The sequence below is a fragment of the Lissotriton helveticus genome, assembly GCF_964261635.1.
Source record: "Lissotriton helveticus chromosome 1_1 unlocalized genomic scaffold, aLisHel1.1 SUPER_1_unloc_43, whole genome shotgun sequence".
NCBI classification, from domain to species: domain Eukaryota; kingdom Metazoa; phylum Chordata; class Amphibia; order Caudata; family Salamandridae; genus Lissotriton; species Lissotriton helveticus.
This window is the reverse complement of record NW_027611685.1, coordinates 732,909-760,894: the sequence shown is the minus strand read 5'-3', so window position 1 is coordinate 760,894 and position 27,986 is coordinate 732,909. Positions and strand designations below refer to the sequence as shown.

At 44.3% G+C, this 27,986-nt stretch overlaps 1 pseudogene; it reads right to left on the bottom strand.

Moving 5' to 3' along the window:
* LOC144806073 (uncharacterized) overlaps positions 1-27,986 on the bottom strand; it is a 107,675-nt pseudogene that overhangs the window by 57,902 nt on the left and 21,787 nt on the right.

Sequence of the window (27,986 nt, the reverse complement as noted above, 5' to 3'; positions counted from 1 at the left end):
TATCTTTTTACTTATTAGGTTGTCCTTTTGTCCTACTTCTAAAGCACCACAAGCTGTGGCCCGTCTTCCTGCAATTCACCTAAGTTAAAGGCAGAGAGCCCCTATTTTTCCCCCTTCCACATTCCCATCAACTGACTATGATCAACCAGTGCATCTGCAGCCATCTTTCCACCACCCCTTCCGTACTTGCTGTTTTAAACGATCCATTGCTTTTGAACCCCCCAGCCCCTCGTGACCCACCACGTCCTGCTCCCTGCCTCCTTTCCCATTGTTTGGCCATAAAAGGACAGTTTATGGCCTTGTAGCCATGTGGTGACCTCTCGACCTCTCTGAAAGTGGTGCGCCTGTATTCATGTCTGTGCCACGGATCCAGATTTTTTTTTTTTAATAAAGTGTAGTGGGGCTGAGCCTTACATTCACACAGTGTTAAGTTGGCATGGGCTTATTAGAGATTTAAACGCCATTTTACTTTCCTGCTCTGCTTTGCACACAACACTCACTTGCGCTATTTTTTAGAGAAGGCTGAGTATTTTGCTTCACATGAGAATAACTTGTTATGCTACATTTCTAGACTGCTTCATTAGTTTAGTCTGTACAGTGAGAGCCTGGGCCGTCAAGGTTATCTTGGACACTGTGTCTGTGGCTCGAAGTGATCAGCGCACGTTCTAGCCATAACACACATGCAGCTGTGGCCACCTCTGATACTTGCGTGTTTAATAATGCACTGTGCAGGCATGATCAGACACACTTGGAGAACATTTGTTAGCTGAGAGCTTGTGCCGAACTCTATGTGATCCACTTCTGCTAAGTACCAGAGGTATGGGGCTGCCCATATAATCCTATGAGACCTTCTGTAGTTATAAACTAACCTACTAACTAGGGAGGGGGAAATATAGGTATATTTAAAACCTGTTTCCCTTCAGCATTATAACACGCTTTCCCCCTTTGTATTCTATAGAATAGTAACTATGCTGACAACCTTGTTTCTGATAATATGTTTGCTTGTATTATCTAAGGTACTGCGCATAAGATCACGGCGTTAGAAATAAAAATGTCAAACTTGCTTGTGTCTCTATTTTACTCCATGTTTTGGACTGGTATGAGAGTGTTACGAAAGAGTGCTCCTGTTTTCCACCGTACCTGAGGAAAAGTCACATGTTCTGGGTTGACTAATCATTGGTGTTTTTGCTATAGGACGAAGAACCAATGAGTCACTGATGCTAGTCTGGTAGGGGGTTTGGATACTAAGGTGAGTTTTGGCACACCCTAATTCACTGAGGTCCTAAGTCTCTGTGCACAGTTCTGTGTAGGAGCAGAATCCCTGCAACAAAAGTACACAAAATATATAATTTAAACCTGAAAATCCAAGCACACGTAACAAAATAGTAAAAGAATTGCCAACACTCTTTGTTTACCGACATTGCTTACATTTCCAGACAGTGACTTTGCCTATCTATGTACGTACGGAGGCAAAACAGGTTTGAGGTTTACTTTATTGTACAGTTAATTAAAACTCACAATATAAAATGTAATGTCATTAAAAATCGTTATAACGTTAGATACACATACATTATTAAAGGAAAAAGATGTTTAAAATCGTATTAAATTATCATTCTCAGTAAAATATCTATGGTCCACATGTAAGATTTTAAAAAGACTGTCTCGATGTACTGTGCCTGCTTTAACTTGGCGGGTCCTTGGGATACTATGTCTTGGTTAACAAGTTATTACACTTTATTAGTCACTTGCCATATGAATAGTTCATAAGTCTTGTGGACACCATATCAAAAAACTTTGTCAGTCTACAGTTTAGTTGGACTTCTTCAGGTTTGAAGCATATCATCACAGCTTGCCTGCAGCTTGCAACTCCTTTCTGATTCCAGAGTGATCAAAGTAGGGCGCGCCTTATGTCCATCCGATTTGGGCAGATGCATATTATATGGATTAAATCCTCATTCCCCGATTTGCAAAGACGGCAAAGATGATTGTCTGGCCTCCTTTTCCATGGTGCCAAGTGAGGTAGAATTGGTATAATTCCAAAACGCAGGTTTAAAAATGTATCTTTTGTCTTCCGCGTGAGACCCATTTTCAGATATTCGAGCGGTTTTAGGGCGTTATAATCTTTCAGCACAGCCCATCCATGTGCCCTTTTGGCCAAGGTTTCTTTGTCTTCAATAGACGATATCAGTTTAGTGACTTTTGTTACCGCCTTTTTGAAATTCTTATTGGTGGTTGAGCACTCCCAGGGGCTAGTTAAGTCCAGATACTCCAATGAGTTTAAGAGGTATTTTTTTGCAGGTGAGTTAGGTCGTATTGACAGTTCCGTCCATAGGTGAGCGTTTAGGGTTCCTTGTTCAGCGCCTTTGATTTTGCGCCAGCATTTTATGTAGGCACTCCTTCTCTCCACCGTTTGTTTTTGGATACCAAATTCAAGGCGAATTTGGGCAGGAGACACATAGTTTGGCAAACGGAAGATTGCTCTGTATGCTCTGCTGATTGTTTTGTCAAGAGCGTTAGCGTCTTTTCCTTGCATGGATTCACTTCCGTATGTAAGCATAGGTTGTAGACGTGCTCTAATCACCTGTAGGAAGGGGTCAAATGATCGGTCAGGGAGAACTTTTTTTAGCGGCTTGATTGAGAAGTGGAAGGTAGCACCTTTTCGAGCTATAGCCTCTAGCTGGGGTTTGAACGAGCCTCTACAGTCTAATAATACGCCAAGGTATTTGTAATTGCTGACTTGGTCCAACCTCTGTCCACCCAGGAACATACAGGTTTCTTTGGTTTGTTGTAATTCACTGACATAACTTTTTTTTTTTTAAAGTTTATCTTCAAAGCATTATTTATTGAGAATTGATTAGTAGTGTCCAAGAGATGTTGCAGACCAATTGGGGAGCGACTTACTAAGACCAGGTCATCGGCGTAGAGAAGGTTAGATAGCGAAATGTTTCCCAGCCGTGGTGCATGTGAGTTGGTTTTATCCAGTTCTCCGGGCAAGTCTGCTAGGAAGAGGTTAAACAACATGGGGGCAAGTACGCATCCTTGTTTTAGACCTTTGGTGGTGTTAATTTGCCTGGAAAGGTGCGTCCCACTACCAAGTTTGATCTTTACCCAGGTGTCGTGTGTAGTAATATCAACTGCTTTAGGAGTGACCCTGGTATCCCCCACTTGACCAGCTTCAGCCAGAGTTTATTTTGATCAACATGGTCAAATGCTGCACTATAGTCTATAAAGCATAGAAATAGCGAGCTCTTGACAGTCTTCGCAGCGTCTGTCAGTACGGTTAACGCCATGATGTTTGTGATTGTCCCCTGTTCTCTGCAGAAACCAGTTTGGTTGATGGGGATTATGTTTTTAAGAGTTGCCCAAGATGTTAGTTCTTCCAAGATAAGGCCCGCGTAGTACTTTGCCTCGATGTCAATTAGGGCGATGAGGCGGTAGTTGCTTGGGTTGCTCTTATCGCCCTGTTTATGGATCGGGCTAAGTATTGATCCTCTCCAAGTTGAAGGGCATGTCGCTGTTTCCCTGACCTCCTGGAAGAGTGGCACCAGTGTCTCGCTCCAAAAGTGTCTTCGTGCTTGTACATTATTGCTGGATTCCATTGGGTCCTGGTGCTCCTTACAGTTTCCCTTAGGATATTTGTTGCTTAATCCTGACTGCTGTTATTGTGTGTTTTTTATCCTTGCTGCCTGAAGGTGGTTTAAGACTTGTTGTTCCATCTTCCACCATTGTTACAGGGTTGCGCGATGTCTCTGCCAAAATAGTGTCTTGATTTGCATTTGCATATGTTCGATGATTGACTATCGTTTTCTTTTTACTGTTTGTGATTCTAGTAGTTAGTTTTTTTCCTCTAAGTAAGCCCCCCTCGGGGGTTTTTTTGTCGTTGAAGTGTGTTGATAAGTAGTGAGCCCATTCGGGCTCAGGTATATGGGAGTTTATTCCATTGTTGCTTGGCCGCTGAAGGCTATGTATTGTTTTCCAGAACCTGGCACTGTTCTTCTGTTTTTAGTCATGTACTATTTTCGCCCAGAGGTTCTCATTGATTTGCCTTTTCTTTTCCCAGGTCAGCTTGCTGAGCCGAGTCTTTCGGAGTCGCAGCTCCTCATGCAAGGCCTCGTTGTTTGATTGATTGCGATGCTTCCTAAGGATCTGGTTTATTTCCCGTTTTAGTTTTTTTATCTCCTGTGAGGTTGCATTTGCTATTGTGTGGGTTGATGTGCTGTTTGTGTTGTTTTTTTGCTCTATGCCTAATTGTGTTCCAAGTTCCGTTACAAAGGCTATCCAGGCCTCCAGTGGGTTCCTTGACGAGCTTGTACTCTGATGCAGAATAATTCTTGCGTTGATTGTAAGCTCTTCTACTTTGGTGGTCTTACACCTTATCCATCTGAAGTTGGTGGTGTGCTCCATGCCGACAGTTTTTCTTTCTTCCAGGTCGTTCCTTCTGGTGACATATAATTCCACTTCCTGTGGTAGATGGTCGCTTTGACCATTTACACCGATCTTGAATGAGCAGATAGTGTCCAACAGAGGGAGAGTTACGAGGGTAAAGTCGAGATGCGAAGAGGTAGTTGAGGAGAAATACGTATATGCTGGGGGAAGTGGAGGACCAGGTATCTGCCACAAGATAAAGTAAATTACTGCACTGTTCGTAAATTGTACCAAAAATCTATTCTGAAACAGAAAACTGATTATGTCTCTGAGAAAATTTTAAACTCGCAGAATAAGACAAAAGACCTGTTTAATATTGTTAATGATCATAGTAACAGTGACAGAACTACCCTTCAGGTTACTCCCACTCAAGAGCTCTGTAACTCTTTGGACACTTTTTTTCTAAATAAAATCACCAATATAAAGCAGAGTATTTTAAATTCACTGCCTCCTCCTCCTTTGGATGATGTTTACTATAATTCTTCTATTTTAGAAACCTTTCCTCCCATTGATGTGAAAACTCTGTCTGACCTCCTTATACGTGTTAAATCTGGCTCGCCTGATGACACTTGCCCCCCACATATTTTTAGGGAGGTAGGATTGGCAATCCCACAGGGCGTCCTCCCGTTGCTAAACGGATCATTGTCGCTGGGCAAAGTGCCTTGCCGTCTCAAGAAAGCTTTGCTTATTCCAGTGATTAAAAAAGCAGGAGCAGACCCACATGACCCGATAAATTACAGGCCAATATCTTTACTACCATATGCATCGAAAATCTTGGAAGCCCATATCTCTACCTGCGTGTCCAAATTCATAGAAAATTCTGAGTACCTTGAATCTAATCAGGCCGGCATCCGTCCCTGTCACTCGACAGAAGCCGTGATCCTTGCTGTCCAAAACACTCTAAGACGCAACGCAGACAGAGGCATCCACCAGGCCCTTGTGCTTTTAGATCTGTCGGCAGCGTTCGACACGGTTGATTATACCATTCTTATCAACCGTGTCGAACAAGCCGGCCTCAGGGGTCCTGCTTTAAGTTGGATTACCTCCTTTATCACAGGACGCACGCAATCAGTTAGACTGGGTGCTTTCACAGCTCCTCTAACTCCCACTACATGTGGGGTGCCGCAAGGATCATCACTGTCACCCTTATTATTTAATTTGTATCTCCGTCCATTACTTTACTCCCTAAAGAATGCTAAAGTTACCATTTACAACTACGCGGATGATCTCCAACTTGTTTTTCCCCTTAACACTCCAGACTCTGTGGTGGAATTTCAGAACACCATGATTCACATACAGAGGTGGATGAGTCTTAGCCATCTAAAACTTAACCCAGGCAAGACAGAACTTATCTTGCCTGGGAAAAGCGAACTAAGCTGGAGTCCATGTTTCTGGCCATCCAGCATGGGGATTCCACCTTCGAGATCTTCCTCGGTTAAAAGTCTGGGAGTCACACTTAGTGCGGATCTCTCCCTGAAAGGACAAGTTAGCGCAGTAGTCTCTGCCAGCTTCTTCTAACTTAAGAAACTAAAAAAAATAGCCCAGTTTCTTACGCAAGTCGCACTCATTCAGGTTGTCATCGCCCTTGTCCTGTCCCGACTGGATTTCTCAAACAGTCTTTATTTGGGAATCCCAGCGGGCCTGCAAAAAAGACTCCAATTTGTCCAGAATTAAGCTGCTAGGCTTATTCTCAAACAGGCAAAATGGCAGTCTATCAGACCTGGCTTGAAACAATTACATTGGCTGCCTGTTGCACAGCGAATTGCGTTCAAAACGGGATGCCTTATTTTCAAAACTTTACAGGACACAGGTCCAAAATGTATAAAAAACCTTGTTTCCAGATATAATCCCCCATTAAATCTTCGTTCTGCTTCTAAAGCTTTACTGGCTGTCCCACCTTTTAAGAAAAAACGCCTTGGCGGTTGCTGTTTTGACTACCTTGCAGCCACTTTTTGGAATTCGTTACCGATCTCTCTAAAAATCAGTCCAGATCTTCTCACTTTCAGACATTCCTTAAAAACCTCGCTTTTTAATCAGGCTTACTGCTGAGACTTACAATTGTTATGTTTGCTGAGTTTTGCAATATGTTTTGTTCCTTACGATAGCGCCATGAAGCCCTTGGGCGTACGAGCACTTAATAAATAAATTTTAACATAACATAACATGTCCTCTATGAATTGGCCGTTTAATACCCTCAAGTTTAACTGCTCTAGGTCTCTTAATAGCTGGCTTGAGCATCTTGTTTGTTAGGAGTGAGTATGGCTTGACTAGGAATTCCCCAAGCGTTGTTAAGGTCCTGTACTATTTCATCTTCTGATTTGTCTCCGAGGAGTTGAAGGTTGAAGTCACCTGCCAGGAGTAAGTTCTCTACATCCCTTTCTTCCATCAATCTTGCCACCTCTGTGACTAGTTCTCTCGCACCTTTTAGTCTATGCTTGGGATGTAAATAAGTGTTCAATATATGCAGTTGTTGGGGGACCTGTTTTTTTCCGATCATTATTACTATTGCCTGTATGGCACTTGGAGGTGTAATTTTTGCCTCTATTACTTCCAGTTTTCCTATGGTGAGTATTGAGGCAAGCGATGCCAGGTCTCCTGAGCTATGACCATAAGACGAGTTTCTTATAGCTGGATGGATTTGCGTTGAGTATGCTATAAGAGAAAACTCTTCCTCCTCCCAGGTTTCTTGGAGCAAAATCAGATTGAATGATTTTAGGTAATTTAGTGTGTCTGGGTCGTCTAGTTTGCTAGTCAGGCCGTTTATGTTCCAAATCCATATTTTTATATTTGGAGCGTCAGCTTTTGTGAGAGGCTGGATTGATGTTGTTTGTCACTTTGTGGCAGCTGCAGATATTGTCCGCTGTATGTTTGCCCAACTTGGATCAAGTTGGTGAGTTGTCAGGGATGTTAGATTGTTGTTCGGACCTGGGGAGTTACTACGTGCTCCTTTTAGAAATGAATTAGCTTTATGCGGGCGATCTTTATTTCTTCCTTCTAGGAGTGGAGTGGGATAAGCAGGTCTTTTTCCCGGTTCCAATTTTATTCCCCATATATGAGATACACTTTCAATTGAGCGGATCAGTCTTAATATATTGCCCCTGTTTAAGGTGTCCACTCTTCCCTTAGATTTGAATTCGGGAATGAACAGTATTAGGTCGGTCTCATTTATTACTGAGGATAGCGTACACTGATGAGTGGTTGATGTATGTTGGTTAAAAATGTTCGACTCTGTATGACGTGTCGTTGTGTGTGGTGTTGATTCCGTGTTGATCCCGAGTGATGGAATCCTTCCGAAGATTGGCTCTGAGTGTTGATTGGTTAATTTTTGTTGCGTCTGTGCTAAGATGGGTCGAAACCTCTGGGGCTTGCTCTTTGTCGGGTGCTCCAGGTTGCGTTTGTTGTGATGATACTGTTAGCTTTATTTCTTCCGTTCTCCTTCCTGTACTCCATGTGTCATGTGCTGAATCTATTGCAAAGGTGAGTTGCTTGTTGATGATTGGGCCGGTGACTTTCTTTTCAGTCTGTTTGCCTGTTACTTTTTTGGGTTGTTTCAGTAGTGGAGTCTCTGCTATTTCCAAAGTCGTTTTGTCAGTTTGTTCGATGCCTATAAGAGGTGGCTTTTTTTCCTCCAAGAACTTCTCGTCATTTCGTTTTTGTTCTTTGTCCCCTGTCGTTGTTTTTAACTCTGTCTCTTTGATGCAACAAGCACCTGTTGTCTTTCTATTCCTGCCCTTCCTTCTTTGTTTGCGACGGGCACGTGCGTTTGTAGATGTCTCTGTGCCGTCCCTATCGTTGGTAGAAGTGTTCATAGAGGAGTCATCCAGGCTGTTTTTCAATTTTGGGGACGAGTCCCCTTGCTTGCGGGTGATGTGGTGAGTGTTGTCACCTGGTGCTTTTTGGCTGGGACCTATATTTCCGGTCTTTGTCTCTGTGTTTTGGTGCATTGCTGTATTTTCTTTTAGGTCCGCCAGGAGGTTCCCCAATATTGTTGGGAATGTTGATAGCTTATCGATTATTGGGGAACAGATGCATTTGGTTCTTATTATTTGTGATAATTTTGCGGCTTCTTGCCCTCTTTTTATAAGGCAATTTAGTTCTGATAGCGTATTTTCTATCCCTGTTGTGGTGTCTGCTAGCGCCTGAAGGACCGTCAGCTGCAGATCCAGCTTATCTGATTGATGCTGCAGTGCTGTGGCTGACAATTGGATTGTGTTCAAATGGTTTACCCAAAACATGTTTGTGGGGCCGTTACTCCCTTCGATAAGCGGGGAAGGGAGCTCTTCTGAGGAGCTATTATGAGTAGGTTTTACATTATATGAGGCCACAAGGTCCACCCATTCTTGTGATGCCAGAAAGGTCATATCACTGTCTGGAGTGCTCAAGTCTAGAGTTGGCCGGTGTGAGGGATCGATTAGTGGGTCGGAGCTTTTGTGCTGTTCCTCAGCTATTGGATTATCGTGATGCGTGACTTGCAGCTTACTTGGAGTGCGGTTTAATGCATGGGCGGTTGTAAGTGCTCCTTCGTGTACACCCCGAGGATTCTGATGTGATTGAGAGATTAAGGAGAAGGGGGAGTGATCTCGCTGATCGTTGGCCTGATCGTTGGCCTGCTAGGGCCCAGGAAGATCGTTGGGTTGTACTGCCCGCTTATTTTCAAGGTCCTTCTCGTCCTTGGGCGTGAGCCCCCTAAGGCTTTGAACTGGATGCCCTGCGTATGGCGGGGAGTTGAGCTGACAACTGAGCTGGCCATTGTCCACGTCAGTTGCATCTTCAGTGCTGTCATTTTGTCCCCCTTTGTGCTCAGATTCCCGTACTGGTTTTCAAATGGACTATTGTCTCCATTTCAGTTTGGACGTTGTGTATCTCGACGACTGTTGGTCCTGTTGCTTGGGGTGGATGGCGTGCTGCTGCTGTCAGGCTTACCGCTGCGTCTGGTCGCAGAGGGGATTGTAGACCCATTATGGTGTCGTTGTTCGAGTAAATTATGTTGCCAGGATCTTTAAGAAAGTAAATCTGGTGTAAATTTTTGGCTGGTAGAGACTCTTGTGCTTTATAGAAGATTGTCCGTCTGCGTCTATGTCGACTATCTCGCCCAGCTTTTTCCCTTTGGCTCCTTTGGGGGATCCGTTTTGGTGGTTTCCGCCTCTTAGGTCCAAAGCGGGTGGTAGATTCTTTGCTCGACTGTCTTTGGGGCCGCCTGTTAGGTGGATACTTAGTTTGTGGGTATCAACTCCACTGATGGTGCTATTGTCCTCGATGTTTTGCCCGCTGAGGTCATCTTTTTTTGGTGCTCCTTCAACCCCATGGCATGCTTGTGCGACTGCCTTCTTTTTTTATTTAACTGAAGGCCTTCTGAGAAGTCTTGTTACTCTTCCAGATCTCATGACAGTAATACGTGGAAGAAGAACTAGGTGGGTGGGTGCCGGGGTGGAAATAAATTAGGTCATTGACGTTATAATACCAAGCTGCTGTGTTGAGTGGGCTTCCTTCCACCGGCCCCTTGCCGCTGCCTTCTGGCCCCTACTATTTCCCTAACCCCCCTTGGGAGCCCGTGAAGAGTTCAGGGCCACAAGCTCTGCAGGGAGGTAGTGCGGCGCTGAACTCCCTGCGTACGTCAATGGAGGTCTATATATGCTCCTGTCCCTCCTTGCGTGCTTACTAGTGCATCCTTGGCCCCCTGGGTCTCCCTTGACGGGCGGCGGTGGGTGGCTGGTCGTGGTCCCTCGCCCCACTCCTCTCCCGTGCCCTATACCGCTCCATCAGTTGGGGGGCAGGGGAGGGCGTGTAGATGGCAGCTGACACGAGTCTCGTACACAAGTCCAGAGAGGGCTCGCAGCTACTTTCCGCTGCCTTCATTGAGCCTGGAGCCTGGAGCACAGGGCTGCAGTAGCTGCGTTAGCTGTGGCGGTCCCCGCTCACCGTCACTCGCCAGCGCTCGCAGCTGTGTTCCGCTCCGGGGCTGCTTCAGGACTCTTCGGGACAGCAATACCGAGTGATGGCGGATGGCGGTAGGTGGTAGGCTCAACGAGAATGACGAGTAAGCAGTGTACGGCAGGCATCGGCACTCCGCACACCAGGCGCCACACACCGCTCCACACACCGTTCCAGCCGCTGCAGCTTTCCTCGCCCCTCGCTCCACGCTCCGCTCCTCCTCGCAGCTCCTCACTAGACACGGAGGCAAAACAGGTGGCACAGGGACAATGCCAGCGCCCCGTACTTGGCAAGCAGCATCTGAAGAACCAGGATCCTTCTCAGGGTCTGTGGGGAAGTCCAAGGCCACGAAGAGACCAGCAGAACCTCCCAGGCTACCTATGCCACAAACTCAGTGCAATGGCAGGCCTTAAAACAAGCACTGGCATAGCCAATAGGTCTCGCCTTTGGGGCCTTATAAGTATTTAGTTATGCAGCACAATATCCTTGTTGCAACAACATCAACTTGTGCATAGCTAATCACTTATAAGGTCCCAAAGGCAACCTATTGGCTATGCCAATGCTTGTTATAGCTTTCTGAGCTGTCAAGTGCTGGAGCGCAGCTATAATAATTAGAAGTCAAACTGAGCAAAGCTGACAGTGCATGTTTAGGGGCTGGCTCAGCAGCGCTTCTTCTGGTTTAGCTACATTCAGGGACAGCACTCCTATCCGTCACATGAGACTGCAATGATTTGCCCAATGGCAAAGCTGTCTGCCGGGGCCAGTTACCGTTTCCAGTCGGGCCGTGGCTCTCTCTGTCACAATAGTGCCTGCCACAACCGCTATTTATGTCCTACAGCCCCAATCCAGGGAAGGGGGCGCTTGCATTATGTTGCCGATTTTACTCGGGTCTGGGTTCTGGCACAGGCAAAAAAAATCCTTAATCATTATTAGTAGCCGAGTCAGCCCGTGTCTTATCAGCGTGCATATCTGCTCCTCAATTGGTGATAACATAACTGCCATCACCTGCAGACAGCGCCAGGCACACGTGGATCCATGAGGCTGTGCCTTGCCTGTTGATATGTTCTGGCAAAGCTTGCCACGCTTATTCATAATTGCAGCGAGGCAGACATTCCAGCACCTCCCCAAAGGGCCACTAGCTTTGCAGCAGGCAGCCGCAGTGAATGTACTCTTTCCTGGTGTCCTGGAGCCTGCCATGGTCAGGTCAAGAGAGCATTCGGTCTGCTGCATCCTAGCGCCAGATATCAGAGTGACAACTCGGACGACTTCATGTCTGCAGCCAGCAGTCTCTCATGCAGGTGGGCTTACAGAAGTCCTGAGCTGGGGCCTCAATACAAGTACCACATCACCAGTGAAGAGCTCCGATTGGCTGACTCACTCCCCCAGGCACTTATGAACTGATGGCCTGGGGGAGTCCCACACTTAGGGCCCGATTCACAAAGGTAAACTGAGACGAAAGTCTAACTTTGCGACTTTCGGTATTCACAAAGGGCATTTACGTGTAGTAAAGTTAGACTTTTGTCTCAGTTTAACTCAAGTTTTGGTCTTAAGTCTAACTGAGACCAAAACGTAAGTTAAATTGAGACAAAAGTCTATCTTTACTACTCGTAAATGCCCTTTGTGAATACCGAAAGTTGTGAAGTTAGACTTTCGTCTCAGTTTCCCTTTGTGAATAGGGCCCGGAGTCTGTACTGAAGTTCACTCTGACCGCTGCAGGCAGATGTTTTAACAGTAGAAGGCCTTAATTCCAATTACTTTTGATGGAGCGAGATATTGAATGAAATTTCGTTCAAGCTCGCAAAGTTAAACTTCCATAAATAATGTAACAGTACTAATAGCATGTGTTGAAACCATTAATCAACTTAGTTTAAAATTGCATACATTACATGAGGGACTAATGTGCTTTTATGTTGCATTTGCAAGTGTGTGGAAAAATAATAAACTAACCTTGTCTATTGTCTTTGTCAAGTATTAAATGAGGCTGTTTAATTAATGGCATGTGCTATATTATTTGTGTGCAACATGTTTTGTCGTGTCTTTTCTGTGGCAAAAGCTCTTGGAGAATCCTGATGGCCTAAAAAAAGAAGGTTAATATAAAAGCTGCTATTTGTGCTTTGGCTAGGTAACATAAATAACCTGGTTAATAATTAGAAGAGGGGTGGGTAACAGAATGGATCTTAATTCTTTAATTAATTACTGTCTTGTGTTTGTTTAAATACTAGTTTCCGTGAGTGGCCTTTTGGGCCTGCAAAAAGATGGTGTTTTGAAACCTGTCCAGAGAAGAGCCTTGCACACACGAGAAGTGGAAAGTTTGACCACATTGACAATTTTGTCAGAAATTACTGATGAATAAAGTCGTGCATAATGTGCACATGAAGTTTGTCCAAGGACCGGAAGCGGCAGGATTGCCACGGCAAGGAAATAGTGAACTGTAGCTCGAGAGAAATGATACAATCTCTAGGAAGCAAAACGACACGAGAAGTAAAAGGACAATGGAGCTAAAGAATTAGCTCGGACATGGTTTGGAAATGGTGATGACGCAAAATGAACTGACATAAGTCAACCAATGGGAGCTCTGATGGCAACGAAAAAGAACACTTTTGAGAAGATTAGATAGTTAGAAAGGTATAAAATCTGGCCCTACAGGCAGGAGGGGGCTCTTGCTTCCCGATTCCTGAATGACGTGCTGATGGACTTTTGGCGCACGTAAGGACTGCAGTCTTTATTAAATTCTTTTAGGTGAAGAGAGTTTTAGACAGGGAAATAGAATTTAGGGATGGAAACTTTATTTTGCTTTAATACATGCTGATTGATTTACCTTTTAAAATGTCAGACTAATGTGCCTTTCCTCGAATGATGCTTTCAATTTGCTAATAAAATAATGATTTTTGAATAAAAATGCTCTTTCTTTGAATAAAATAAAGCTAAATCAATTAGATTTTTGAAATGACAAGCTGGTCTTGTTTATTCATGGTCTAGTTATCATTAGTTGATCCATTCGCCTTTGTGACTTAATTAAATGTCATATGTTTCAAAACCATGGTAAGAAATGATAAACTGCAGTTGTATATAAATGTGTAAATAGTTTGTGAATAGTTCTGATTAATTAGGTCACATGATTCAGTCACTCAAAAATAGTCTTGTTGGTTTATGGGCCTTGGTAGTGATTCATGATTAATGATGAGTATTGTGGAGATGAGTAGCGTTTGTGAGACAATTTTCTATTAGGAGCGCTGGAACACTTTACACAAAAATGAGACATAGGCATAGTTTTCTTAATTTATATCTCACTCATTTGAAACAGACAAACATATTATGCATGTACGTTAACTTGTTCCATCCACAAAGAGGGAATGAAACATGCAAGAATAAATATGAGATGAATGTTGTGTCTTCAGTGACTTCTTTGAGTTTCTCGTTGCTCGAATGGGTGTAATTTCTGATATTTATGTTTCCCTATGTGTTTCATTGCTTGATTTTCCTTGCAAAAATGTGTCACTCATAGTCGTTGAAATGTCACTCATTATTACACTGGAATTATGAAAATGTCGCACATAGCAATCTGAAACCTTGGCAGCTCTGTGGATGTTTTCAAGATACGCGCATTCAAGTGCAGGCCTCACACTTGGTTGCAGCAGTAGAAAAGTAGTTATAGCTTCACTTCACATGAGCATCTTCCAAAACCTGATATCGAGAACTAAAAGTATTTACAGAAAGCTGACAACTGAAATTGACAGATTGTATTTCATGGAATAAATATGAATATTGGTCAGTGGTGCAATTTTTAAGAACTTTATCAGGTTTTTTTCAAATGCACGGTGTGGTACACAGCAAAGTAAACAGAGTAAAATACCACACAGTTTTATAAAGTAGATCAAATACAGTATCTTGCATAGTTCATGTGTCAAAGCAAACATTTTAAGGAAACTTGCTAGTTTTCCTATGTCTGTGGGAAATTCCTTATATTTAATATGGTTTTACATCTTCGACACAACGTTAACAGGAGGCTCTTTAGACAGAAATGAGACTGAGACAGGTGAAAACGCTACACCATATGCCAATACCGCCCGACGCAACCTCAGCAAGCAGAATCAATGCCTCTATCGCAGGTGTTGACCTCTCCTACATGTAGGACAGTCAACGGAAACCTCCTTCCCGAAATCAAGGTTTTGAAAGCTAACACCCCTCTCATACCCCACTCAACAGCATCACAAAGTACATCAAGGACCATATGAAACTCATATCCTCAGAACGTAAGACCGAAAGCCCAGGTCCCAGGAAGCGCATCCCACCCCACAAATATAGGAGACACTATCTCCCAAACCAATGACAAAAATAGGAAAAAAGAAGAAACCAAAGCTCTAAAACATCAGGACACAAGCAAAACTCGAAACTGGCAGACGCATACTCCCAAAATATCTTCACAACCTCGGAAAGAAATCGAAGCTCTTCAAACAAAAGTGGGTAAGATGTCACAGGACATTTCAAACGCATTACAAGCCTTGGAAACAATCTTGGAAATCACAGTAATCACCCACGCCAAAGTTGAACGCGTCCAGAAATTAGTGCATAGCTCTCAAGAAAAGAGTAGAGAGACACTCATGCCATTATCAAATAGACATAACGGACCAGACAGAAATCTTAAATACCTATCAGACGATGTAACCGTAACCATATTACGATTATATGAGCCGGAAACTAGCAGCAGAGGGGAAGTAATTAAGTCAATCCCAATGGATGCCAATAAAAAACCCTGGCCCAAGAATAGGAAATCCAACCTTAGCAACCTACAACAAGTCCAACTCACCACCAATACTCGAGAAATGAACTCTAGTAGCGCAGGGAAACCACTACTATGCCTACTGCTCAACTGTCAATCTGCAGCAAAACATGCCTCGGACATCGATGCCCTCATCGTTATTCAGGAAGTAGACGTAACGATCCTAAAAGAAACATGGCTTATGGAATCATCTTCCCTGTTCATGGATCTTCTGGTGCCCCCTCATTATAACATTGTGAGATTAGTCAGACAAAAAAAGACAGCAGGGGTATAGCATGCATACACCGATCGCATATAGAGATCAACCAAATATAGTCAGACCCTCTCAAATCTTGTAAATACCTAATCCTCAATGTAAGAACAGCAGGCAATCAAAGATGCAACCTGTATGTGCTTTACCACCCACCAGGCAATAAGGATTCTTTCATATAACAGTTAATGGGGATCATCACGGCTAACTCTAACAGTCACACTAATATATTCCTAGGAGACTTCAATTTACACTGGGATGATAATAATGACAAACAGATCAACGCACTGAAAGACTTTTGAACAGATCTAAACCTCACTCAAACCTGCACACAACCAACCCACTCGAAAGGGGCAACCTTAGATTGGATAATTTTAAGGAGCAAAGATGTTACAGTCTAATCAATTGTTCCTTGTGATTGGTCAAATCATCATACCATAACCTTCCTGATACCCATGTGGTAAATAAATAAATAATACCTCTCTTTTTGAATGCATAAATGATTAACAGATAGCTCAATAAATAAGAGTCAAGATTCGAGGTAGTAGGAGTTTTGCAGGTTTAATACAGCATAAGGACAGGAACAGGACAACCTGCACAGGAATAGGATGGCAGGGCCCGACAGCCCGACAGCGCTGCCGGGGGCTGGATCTGGACAAGGGATAACTTTTTAATAACAGTACGTGAGCATATATACATAACGCAAACACATAGCATTACATTGCAATAGGCGTAGCAGTGGGTGGAGCGGAAGGCATGACGCGTAGCAGTCGCGAAAGATAAGGGTGAAAATGGGTGTAACAGGGCGTATACATAGACATGTGATGCAAACGTAACAGAATATGTCATGAATGGGGCGAACACATGGAGGGGGCTACCTAAGGAGCCGGGACCTCTAACCTGATGGTGCGCGCAAACTGGCAATGACGTGTTACTAGGAGAAGCTGGGGGCTATGAACTCTGTGCTAGGAGCAGAAACTGAAGTCTGGAGAGTCAGAGCGACATGTACCTAAGCAGTATCTAGTATCTGATGTTTAGAGAACATGTTGATAGAATCCAAAAGCTATCGGGGTAAGGGCCAACAGACTCTAAGGTTAGAGCATGCATTATTCTACATGTAGTGCGTGATGAGGAATATGAAATGACCATTAAATGCAGTATTTCTCTTATATGGAGACGTGAAGGCTAGACAATGACGGAAACTATTGATGCGGTTCAGTAGCTTAGGAATGCAGAGAAGGAGGACTGAACTGATAACTGGAACCATAACATACTCTTGGCAGACTCAGAGGCAGAGCCAGGCTGAACCGGGCACTGCGAGGCAGGAAGTAAGTGAAGGGTCGAGGATACAGGTGGGGGCTGTATCGCTCCTCAGCGAGAGCTCAGGAGACAGGAGCTGAATCTGGTGTCCGGGCCCTTTTGAGGCCTAGAAACGGGGACTTTACAATGAAATAACGTGCACACTGAGAAACGTGGCAACGTAGCTTTACATAGGCCTGATATTCATAGTATTCACGAGAACTGGAAACTGGCATACTAGGGGTGGACACAACTATAATTGCGTCTTTAATCAAACATGGGGAATACATATGCATATTAATCATGCACACATAACATATGATGGAGGACGCGTAGGGACACAGAACATGGCAGAATTCACTTTTCCACATTCCCTCCTTGTCACTACGTTTCCATCAGGAAACATCAATATTCATGATACCATCTATCATTTCATACAGTATCATTTGCTCGTCTCGAACTGTCTTGGAACGGGATTTAGAACGGGGCTTGGGACTAGGAATACAAGAGGTAGCACAAATGCCGCAAATCGCAGGGCCACATTGTATACAGAGGCAGCAGCTGAATATGATCGCTACTGCAATACCTAGAAAGGACAATACTTTCCATCCCCAGGCGGAAATTATATTCCAGAACCAACCGGACCATGTCCAGGTGCCTGGATCTTGGTGTAACAGATGGGCAATTTTATGAAGTCTGGTTATAGCTGAATAAACAGACGGCGCGTTATTTGGAATGAAAATGCAGCAACTAGATCCGATGACTCTACAGGCCCCGCCCCTATCGGCCAGTATGACGTCAAGGACGAGACGATTTTGCAAAACGACAAATCTCATAGCAGATTGCTCTTCGGTTAAGTTACCTAGAGCAGAGGCAGTCTCATTTACTACAGCTTCAAGGGTTCTTGTTAACCTACGGATCAGCTTACTATTCTGGATAGGTCCTATAAAGAAGAAGAAACCTCTATTGAAATCTGTATACTGTTCTAGAGCAGTTTCAGTATAATCGACAATTGGGGACTCGATCTCCCTTCTATGTCTAATGTGTACTAGATGTGTGTTTCTATGGTAATCAGATGGGGCTAGGAAAACTGGTGGCAGTAGGAAGGCAATGTAACAGGTTCCCTCCCAATCGAGGGGCAGACGGACATATGCAGTTTGACCACAAATAAAATAAGAATGACGTGAAGCTTTGAAAATAGATTTCCCACTGTCACTATACTTGACAATAGTAGTACAATCACTATGTCCTACATGTACGGAACCATTATTTCGGACACATAATTCGCCTTTGACTGGTAGTACTGAAATAGCAGGTAAGTCTGGAGTAGTATCAGACTGAACATTCAGGACCATGAAATTCGAAGAATAGTTACCTAAATTATACACTTCATTTTCTAGATCTAGCCCTGTTCTGTGGGGGAGACCTTGCTTGTCTGGAAAACATGTACTGTTAAGAAAAGACATATCTGTTGAGGATGACGTTAACGTGGACCATGCTCCACACGAACCATTGTGTGAAAAAGGATAAGGAAAGAGTGGCAGAACTCCCTTCGGCGTCTGGAAAGGGGGGAGTCGACCACACACCCAACAATTAGTGGCATTGCTGGTCTGGTGTGAGTAATGTAACATGCGGATAAAAGAATTATTTCGCATAGCGAGGCGGTAAGAGAGTTCATGAGGAGGCAGATCACTAAACGTGTGCTCTACTGTAACATTAGAAGACGTATTTACATGAGAAACTGGAAAATACAGGTAAAATGCATAACTGGTGCAGGAAATCATAATACTGAGATATAAAACGAAACTTAGAAAAACGATACATCGGATTGAGTTTTGACTAACTCTCTCACTATGGGGGTCTATTTTATACATGTCAGAAACAGTCTAACCGTTTCACCTAGGGGAGGACTTAGACAATCAAACTGGCTGACTTATTTTACTAGACCGGAGTTTTAACTTATACTCCTGTTGCGGAGTTTTCTCTAACAGGGGGGGTTCAGTAACATTGTTCTTTGCGGGACAGTCCTTAAGAATAGTACTTTGGCAATCCTTCAAATCCTGGGAAATGTTCTTTGAGACCGGTTTCAGTCCATAAAACTTCTTTATATGCGAAAGGTGCACCCAGCCTTTGCGTCCCTCCAACTTCACGGCTGTACGGGTGGCGAGGAGGACCTGTCGGGGCTCCTTCCAGCGAGGCTCCAGCGGACTAGATCGGTCGAAATTTCTCACTAAGACCATGGATCCGGGAACGATTTCATGCGGTGCCACCTCGGTATTGTCTGGAAATGCGGCGGCAACCTGTGAACGACAAGAGTTGAGGGCAGACATCAAGGAAGCTAGGTAATCTGTCAGCATATTACTTGAAATATCGGTAATACTTCGGGGTCTAGGTGTACCCCACATGTTAGGGGGGCGGCCGAATACGACCTCATACGGGGACAGACCTGATCTGGAATGTGCGACCATACGCATATAGAACAGGGCAACTGGCAGAGCTATTAGCCAGTCCACACCTTTCTCTTGACAAACTTTTGCAATTCGAATTTTCAGGGTCTGATTATGTCTCTCTACGAGACCGGCTGCTTCAGGATGGCGTACACAATGGAACTTCCACTGGTATCCTAACAGAAGGGAAACGTGTTTCATGAGTTCAGATGAGAATGGCTGGCCGTTATCAGAATATACGACTCTAGGGAGTCCATAACGGGGGAAGAACTCACGAACCAACTGCTTGGCAGTGGTCGCGGCTGTGTAATCTGGAACTGGATATGCTTCTGTCCACCTGGACAAAGCGCATACAACTACGAGGACATACTTGAAACCTCGACATCGCTCCATCTGAATATAATCCATTTGGAGGACTTCAAAAGGGTGGTCAGGGGGCTGGAATCCACCTTGTTCCACCGGGACACTTTTACCTGGATTAAACTGACAACATATCATACAGGTACGGACTTTCTGCTTGGCTGCAGCTCGTAAATGCTTGTTGAACCAAATGTTCTGGATACTGTCTAACATAGCTTTTTCCCCTAAATGTGCTGGACTATGTGCGGTATTAATAATGACTTGAACCATAGAGTCGGGGAGAAACCATGTGGCTCTACCTTTCGTTAACCATCCCTGATCTGTCTGGACCCCTCCTTGTTCGGACCATTTCTTGATTTCTTCAGGAGTAGCATGTAACTGTATGTCTATGACATCTTGTGTAGGGTCCTTAACTGTCATACATGTAGTCGGATCTGGAGTATGTGCCTGTGTCGGATTAACTGGAATGTCTGGAGTCTGTGCTCTAAGCTTGGCTGTGCGATCTGCTAGATCGTTACCTTGAGAAACAGTGTCAGTAACTTTCGTATGTGCTTTGCATTTCATGATAGCGATGGATGTCGGTAAATGTATTGCGTCTAACAGAGCTTGAATAAGGAGACCATGCTGAATCTTGGTTCCATGAGAAGTCATGAAACCTCTCTCCTGCCAGAGCACTCCGAAGTCGTGTACGACTACAAATGCGTAGCGTGAATCTGTGTAAACATTAACTTTCAGGTTCTTGGCGTATATGCAGGCTTGTGTCAGAGCAACTAGCTCTGCCGCTTGAGCGGACAGAGTGTCAATGCGGTGTGTCTCTATAACTTCGGTGTCAGTAGTCACTGCATATGCGGCGACTAGTTCTCCTGTACTAGTTCTCATGCATGAACCATCCACATAAAGTGTCAGGTCGGGATCTGGTAATGGAATATCTGTCAGATCTTGTCTTGGTTTAGTCGTAATGTTGACTACTTCCACACAATCGTGTGTGGCGGGATTAGAAGTAACTGACGGTAACAGTGTAGCAGGATTGAGAACGTTGCAGCGTCTGATTTCTATGTGTGGCTGGAATAGTGTCAATTCATAACCTGTTAAACGTGCAATTGTCAAGTGCTGAGTTTGTGTTCGGTTTAAAAGAACTTCCACAGAGTGTGGAACTTGTACTGTCAGGGAGTGTCCTAACACTATGGAATCACTTTGTCTGATGGCTAGTGCTGTGGCTGCAACTGACTTGAGGCACGCAGGCAGAGCCTGGGCTACAGGATCTAATGTGCTCGAAAAATAAGCACAGGGCTTGTATTGTCCTGCTTGATCTTGTGTGAGGACGGATAATGCTGTACCTTCACGTTCAGTGACGAAAAGTGTAAAAGGCTTACTGTAGTTCGGTGTAGCTAGAACTGGAGCTTGGCATAGGGCTTTCTTTAATTCATTGAAACTTAGTGTATGTTCAGATGTCCAAGGGAGGACAGTCGATACGGCTGCCTCCTGTGTCGTTAACTGTATCAGTGGCTTAGCTAGAAACGCATACTGAGGAATCCATTGTCTGCAATAAGAAGTAAGGCCGATAAAAGCACGTACTTCCTTCTGGGTCTTGGGCTGAGGAAGACTCGCTATTAACTGAATACGGTCTGGTGTCAACTGCCTACCCCTCTTGGACAGTAAGTGTCCTAAGTAGACCACTTGCTGGACACAGAATTGAAGCTTCGAAGGGGACACCTTGTGCCCCATCTCGGCTAGGAAATACAGAACCGTCAGTGATGCTCGTTCGCAGTCACGTTCAGAACGGGCTGTGATCAGCAGATCATCGACATACTGGAGCAGGGCAGTGTCAGTTGGCATGTGAATGTTGTCTAGTTGTCTCTTAAGTGCTTGACTGTAAATACTAGGACTTTCTGTGAAACCTTGAGGAGCGTGTGTGAACATATAGCTCCTTCCATTTAAACAAAATCCGAAAAGAAACTGGCTGTCTGGATGAATGGGGACACTGAAAAACGCGTTCTTGAGGTCTATGACAGTAAAGAATGTTGCTTCGGAATCAATGGCTGTCAATAGGGAAGAGATATCAGGGACAACTGGATACTGAGGAATAATACATTTATTAAGTTCTCGTAGGTCAATCACTAATCGATATACTGGGGGTGCATTTGGATCAGTACGTTTCATGACTGGAATGATCGGAGAATTGCATACGTTGGAGTCAGTCTCTACAATTACTCCTTGAGCGATGAGCTCGTCAATAATTTTGGATAAGGCTGCTACAGCCTCAGGCGGCAATCTGTACTGTCTGATTCGTGGTAACACTACACCTGGCTTGATAGTCACACGATGGGGTGTGATTTGCATGAAGCCAACATCAGTTGGACCTTGCGCCCATAAATGCTGCGGAACATTAGACAATCTCGGATCAAAATCTCGTAATTCATAGTGACCCTTGAAGTCACGTAGGAACAATCGTATTCCCTCTGGGGAACAGCATATAACTGCACCTAACTCTTTCAGTGTTTTAATGCCTAATAGATTTTCTGGACATGACTTAGTAAGTAACAGATCAGTAGTGCGGGACAATGGACCTACTTCTAGGGTAACTGGCTTTGAAATTTCATTTATAATAGGCTTTCCCGAAAATCCAAGGGAAACATTTCTTGAGCCTGAGAGCGGAGCCCCTGGAACTTCGGCGTGACTAATTGTGGTCCTACTTGCCCCTGTATCAATCAAAAACTTTCTGTCTTTCCCCAATACTTGACTGTGAACATAGGGACCTTCTTGATCTACAGGTATCTCGATGAGAGGCAAGCCTACCTCCCTCTCTAGGCTGTTTCATGAATATGGCTGATACTCTGGATACTCTGACTGTGCATACTGGTACATCTGCTGTGTAACATGCTGTGTTGCAGCAATAGGCTGCGGTACAGTAACTGTCTGTTGTGCATTCTGTGGCTGAGGAGTCTGTGAAACTTGTTCTTGTCTTGGTGGACGTGGTCTTTCTTTGGTCTTACCGGTAGCTATGTTGTGTTTCAGAACTGCACACTCGTTTATAAAATGACCTGGCTGTTTACAATAATTGCAGTTCCCTTTAACGGGAGCTGCAGGATGACTGGCTTGATTCGGACCCCTCTTCTGACTGTCTTGAGGAACAGATTGTGCAACTAGTACTTTCATTTTCGTGTCTTTCATACGTTTTCTCTCGTGTTCTTGCTCTTCTCTGATTCTATTCTGGTGGTATTGGAGCATCTGTAACATCTGGGACGGGGTATTAGCTTGCCAGGTACTTTCGACTTTCAAAACTCGATTTTTAATTGGTGGACTTGAATTCTCAACTAATTTAGTAACAAAAAGATGAGGGTATGACTCACTACTGGTCTTGAGGCCACTGTTGATGCTAAAACATTTCTCAAATCTAGAATAAAAATCACTAATGTCTTCGTCTTGTTTCTGTTTACAGGCTGAGATTGCATCCCAGTCTTCCTTTTTAGTTGTTAATAATCTGGGTAAAACTTGAATCAATAATTCTGGTAATTCTTTACATTTATCTCCAAGACCGGTACCTGGTACTCGTATCTTATCTTCAGCTTCTAGAACTGCCCAATCGATCTTTTTCTCTCCCACCTCCCAATCTTTTTCCTTGAGCTTTTCATACACCCCTGCGGGCAACAAAACTTTTAACATTTTAATTATATCTGGATACGTGTATTCTCCCATACGGAGCATGTCTTTTAATTCTCTATGGAACCCTGCGGGATCTTTATCATGACAGGGAATTAATTTTTTCATCTCTAAGAGTTCCATCTTTGTAATTGGAGTGTAAACAAACACTCGTTGCATTTCGCCACCCGTTCCTCTAACTGGGTGGACTTCTCGTAACGGATTCTGTCTGTCTATGTAAAAGGGTTTACTTTCTGGGGGTGAGACATGAACAAAATGCGGGTTCAGAAACGTTCTATATTTGTGGCGCTGTTCTAGAATGACACTAATTAAATCGGTACCTAGACCTTTCCATCTATACTGGAGTAACTCGTTCAGGATATCATGTAACGGACCTGGATCAGAGTGCTGACCCTCATACAGAGTAATGAGGTGCTGGATCATATACATACCCACCAGTCGCTGCTCGGCTGGGGGCAATTTCAGAAACATTTGTGCCACTATTTCGTCTGGAAAAGTGGTAGAATCAGTAATCCATCGGACTGCTGATCGGGCTAGTTCCTGTTCATGCATGGTACTTAACTCACTATAACCGATTCGCGATTTCAGAATGTGATCGGTAGCTTGAAATACTTGTTCTAGGGAACCTTGTTCTGGTGCTGGATGATGGAGAGTAGACTTGTGTTCTAGGCGTAAATGGCGATCTGGAAATCTAGATTTTCCTACATACGCTATTCTGGCGGGATTCTCGTCGTCTAACTCTTCAGGATCAGAGTTACTTTCTTTCTCGCTTACGTGTGCTGCTTTACGTTGTTCGTGTAACCTTATTATTTCTTTACGGATTTTCTTGTACATACTCTCCATAGCACTGATGGTCCTGTGCTTACCCTCGGCTATATTATCACTCCACTTTGTCAGGATTTTCATTTCAGCCGGATCTTTGGACGGGTGATCTTGTTCTCTTATTAGGCAATTTATCAGAAACTTTAATATCATGAGCTGGATCTCAGCTTTCCTTTGAAACATGGCCTCGCCAATGCTTTCTGGATCATCCCCTGTACGGATGAAACGATATATTCTGTCTAGATCTTCTTTCATATTCGGTAGGGTGACTAGATACTCGGCCACCTTTCTTACGCGTAATGAATATAAAACCATACTATCCTCGCCTGGGACTGGATCATAGCCGCATTCATTAAGGGCTTTTCTTATTTCTGCAACAGACTGATATCTGGGCGTACGCTGTGACGCTTGCGCATGTAATTCGACTGATGTTAAACGCTTGTGTGGCAGCGGGGTCTGAGGAGGACCTCCCCCCGCGGCTCCTAAACTAGAATCGTCGACTGATACTCTTCGTCCTGGCAGGGCGGGAAATTGAAATGCGGGCTGGACTGGTATGGCGGGCTGGACCGGGGGGACCGTAGCAGGTACTGCAAAGGGTGCCCCGGTGTCTGGAAGAACAGGAAGTGCCTGATTTACAGGGACTGGTGGAGCGAGAACAGGATTTGCATATTCTGGGACTGTGTCGTCCAAATAGGACGAGATGAAAATATCAGCTGCGGTCGGTTTGTGACGTAGCTTGGTTGGAACTAGTGGTGGCGGAAAATTACTGGATGCCTCCGGGGTCGCTTTTGGCAAGCCCTCGGCAAGAAGAGGGTACATACCCTTAATGAGGGCATTCCTCTGTCTATCTGACTGTTCAGTTTTAACTCGTTCACCTATCTCGATTAATTCCTTTTCTTGGGCTCGTTCTAAGGATTCTCTACTTAATTCTGACTTTCTGATTTCTTTTTCGGTTCTTTTATGAGCTTCTTTGCGCCATAACTCGATGGCATCTTTCTGTGACTGTCTGGCTTTCTTTTTCCATAATGCCTCTTCTACTCTCATGATGCACTCGGCATCCCACGTACCTGATACGGGCCACCTATACTTTTCTTCTAACTCCTTGGTATACTTCTACCCATAAATCTAGGTATAATATGGCGCTTATGCCATGCTTCTGATACATAAAATGACCTGGACTGTCCCTAGGCGGGACAGGAACTGCTGCTTCCAGCAGACCTTTTCTGGTTTTTAACTGACGTAATTTCGAAAAGAGTGGCATGACTGAACTATAATCTGGACACGATACAATACACAATAACCACGAGAATCACTTCGCACTCATACCACGACATTAAAATACATGAAGAACATTATGAACAACAGTTCAAACAGAATACCACCTGGAATACGGAATACAGGAAACAGAATACATGAATTTTCTCGAGAACAGAACTGACTAGAACAGAAACTAGATGCACTGCTGAAACAGTACGGAACATACCGGTCCCATAAAAGGGACGCATCAAGACCCGTATCCACCTAGGTGAACACTTCGTTTGTGAGTCTGGGTACCACCAACCCACGGACCAGAGTCAATTTAGATTGACCCTGTCTAGATACTACCCCAGTAATGGTACTCACCGGGCAGCAAGAACGGAAGGCCTCGGACTGGTCTGGACTGCTACGACGACGGACGACGAACTTCGGACTTCAGTTACGGGTGGACCTCCGGATACCTCGGACCTTGGACTCTTGGCTTGGGCTCTGGTCGGGACTCGCCGCGTTCCTCCACCGCCTCGTCTGGATGCTGGACCGCCTCCTCCGTCTCCTCCGTGGGCCTGAGGGATACTTGAAGCAGAAATATCTGCACGTGCACGGTATGGTTCCGTCACGGCTGCAGAGGGTCAGGGGGCCGGCATGGCTTCACCGGCGCGTGGGGAAAGGGCAAGTCCCTCTTCGGGCGCCATTATGTGGTAAATAAATAAATAATACCTCTCTTTTTGAATGCATAAATGATTAACAGATAGCTCAATAAATAAGAGTCAAGATTCGAGGTAGTAGGAGTTTTGCAGGTTTAATACAGCATAAGGACAGGAACAGGACAACCTGCACAGGAATAGGATGGCAGGGCCCGACAGCCCGACAGCGCTGCCGGGGGCTGGATCTGGACAAGGGATAACTTTTTAATAACAGTACGTGAGCATATATACATAACGCAAACACATAGCATTACATTGCAATAGGCGTAGCAGTGGGTGGAGCGGAAGGCATGACGCGTAGCAGTCGCGAAAGATAAGGGTGAAAATGGGTGTAACAGGGCGTATACATAGACATGTGATGCAAACGTAACAGAATATGTCATGAATGGGGCGAACACATGGAGGGGGCTACCTAAGGAGCCGGGACCTCTAACCTGATGGTGCGCGCAAACTGGCAATGACGTGTTACTAGGAGAAGCTGGGGGCTATGAACTCTGTGCTAGGAGCAGAAACTGAAGTCTGGAGAGTCAGAGCGACATGTACCTAAGCAGTATCTAGTATCTGATGTTTAGAGAACATGTTGATAGAATCCAAAAGCTATCGGGGTAAGGGCCAACAGACTCTAAGGTTAGAGCATGCATTATTCTACATGTAGTGCGTGATGAGGAATATGAAATGACCATTAAATGCAGTATTTCTCTTATATGGAGACGTGAAGGCTAGACAATGACGGAAACTATTGATGCGGTTCAGTAGCTTAGGAATGCAGAGAAGGAGGACTGAACTGATAACTGGAACCATAACATACTCTTGGCAGACTCAGAGGCAGAGCCAGGCTGAACCGGGCACTGCGAGGCAGGAAGTAAGTGAAGGGTCGAGGATACAGGTGGGGGCTGTATCGCTCCTCAGCGAGAGCTCAGGAGACAGGAGCTGAATCTGGTGTCCGGGCCCTTTTGAGGCCTAGAAACGGGGACTTTACAATGAAATAACGTGCACACTGAGAAACGTGGCAACGTAGCTTTACATAGGCCTGATATTCATAGTATTCACGAGAACTGGAAACTGGCATACTAGGGGTGGACACAACTATAATTGCGTCTTTAATCAAACATGGGGAATACATATGCATATTAATCATGCACACATAACATATGATGGAGGACGCGTAGGGACACAGAACATGGCAGAATTCACTTTTCCACACCCACAATAAAAAAGAGCAAAACCGCGCAGCCTGTCAAACTGAATAAATGGACCAAGGACATCAAAGATCCTAATATTGAGTTACTAATGGCAAGATGTGAGAAGGAACTAAATCCGCCTAACAACTTGCTGAACGCTAACAAACTCACTGAGCACTACACTAAGTCAATGACGAATATAGTCAACTCCACCATGCCACTAAAACAAAAAAGAATATCTGAGAAGGATAAAATTCCATGGTTTAATGAGACACTGAATGAAGATAGGCATAAACTGAGACTTTCAGAAAGAACATGGAGACAGCAGCCATCATCCCCCAGCTTAAAACACTCAGAAAGATCAGAAACGAGTACAACAAAAAAGTACTCAACTCCAAGAAGGAATTCTTTAGATCGGAACTAGACAGCGCCAAAAACAGACAGCGGAAACTATTCAAGATGTTAAAGCAACAGTCAAATAAGCAGGCCAAATCTGCACAAGAAACTACTAAAACCCAATTGAGCTGCAAATAATTCTCTACATTCTTCACTGACAAGGCCAACAAGCTAGAAAGAGAGCCCAGGTTGGCAACCAACAACCTTCATAGTCAACTACCAACACAAAACAATGATACCTCGAAAAAAGATCATGATAGATTGAAAAACAATACTACAATAGTGTTCAGCCCCGAAGAAGACCTCAGAAAAAATAATTTGGTCCTAACAGGAGAAGGTCGAAACGCGTTGGCATCAATAGTGGTTTGGAGTGTAAAAGCTACAAAAAAGGGAACAGATTTTTTCATTATAGCAAATGTACAGTGAAATGGACTTTGTTTTCCACTGAATAATGAGCTTGAACTTTCTCCGACC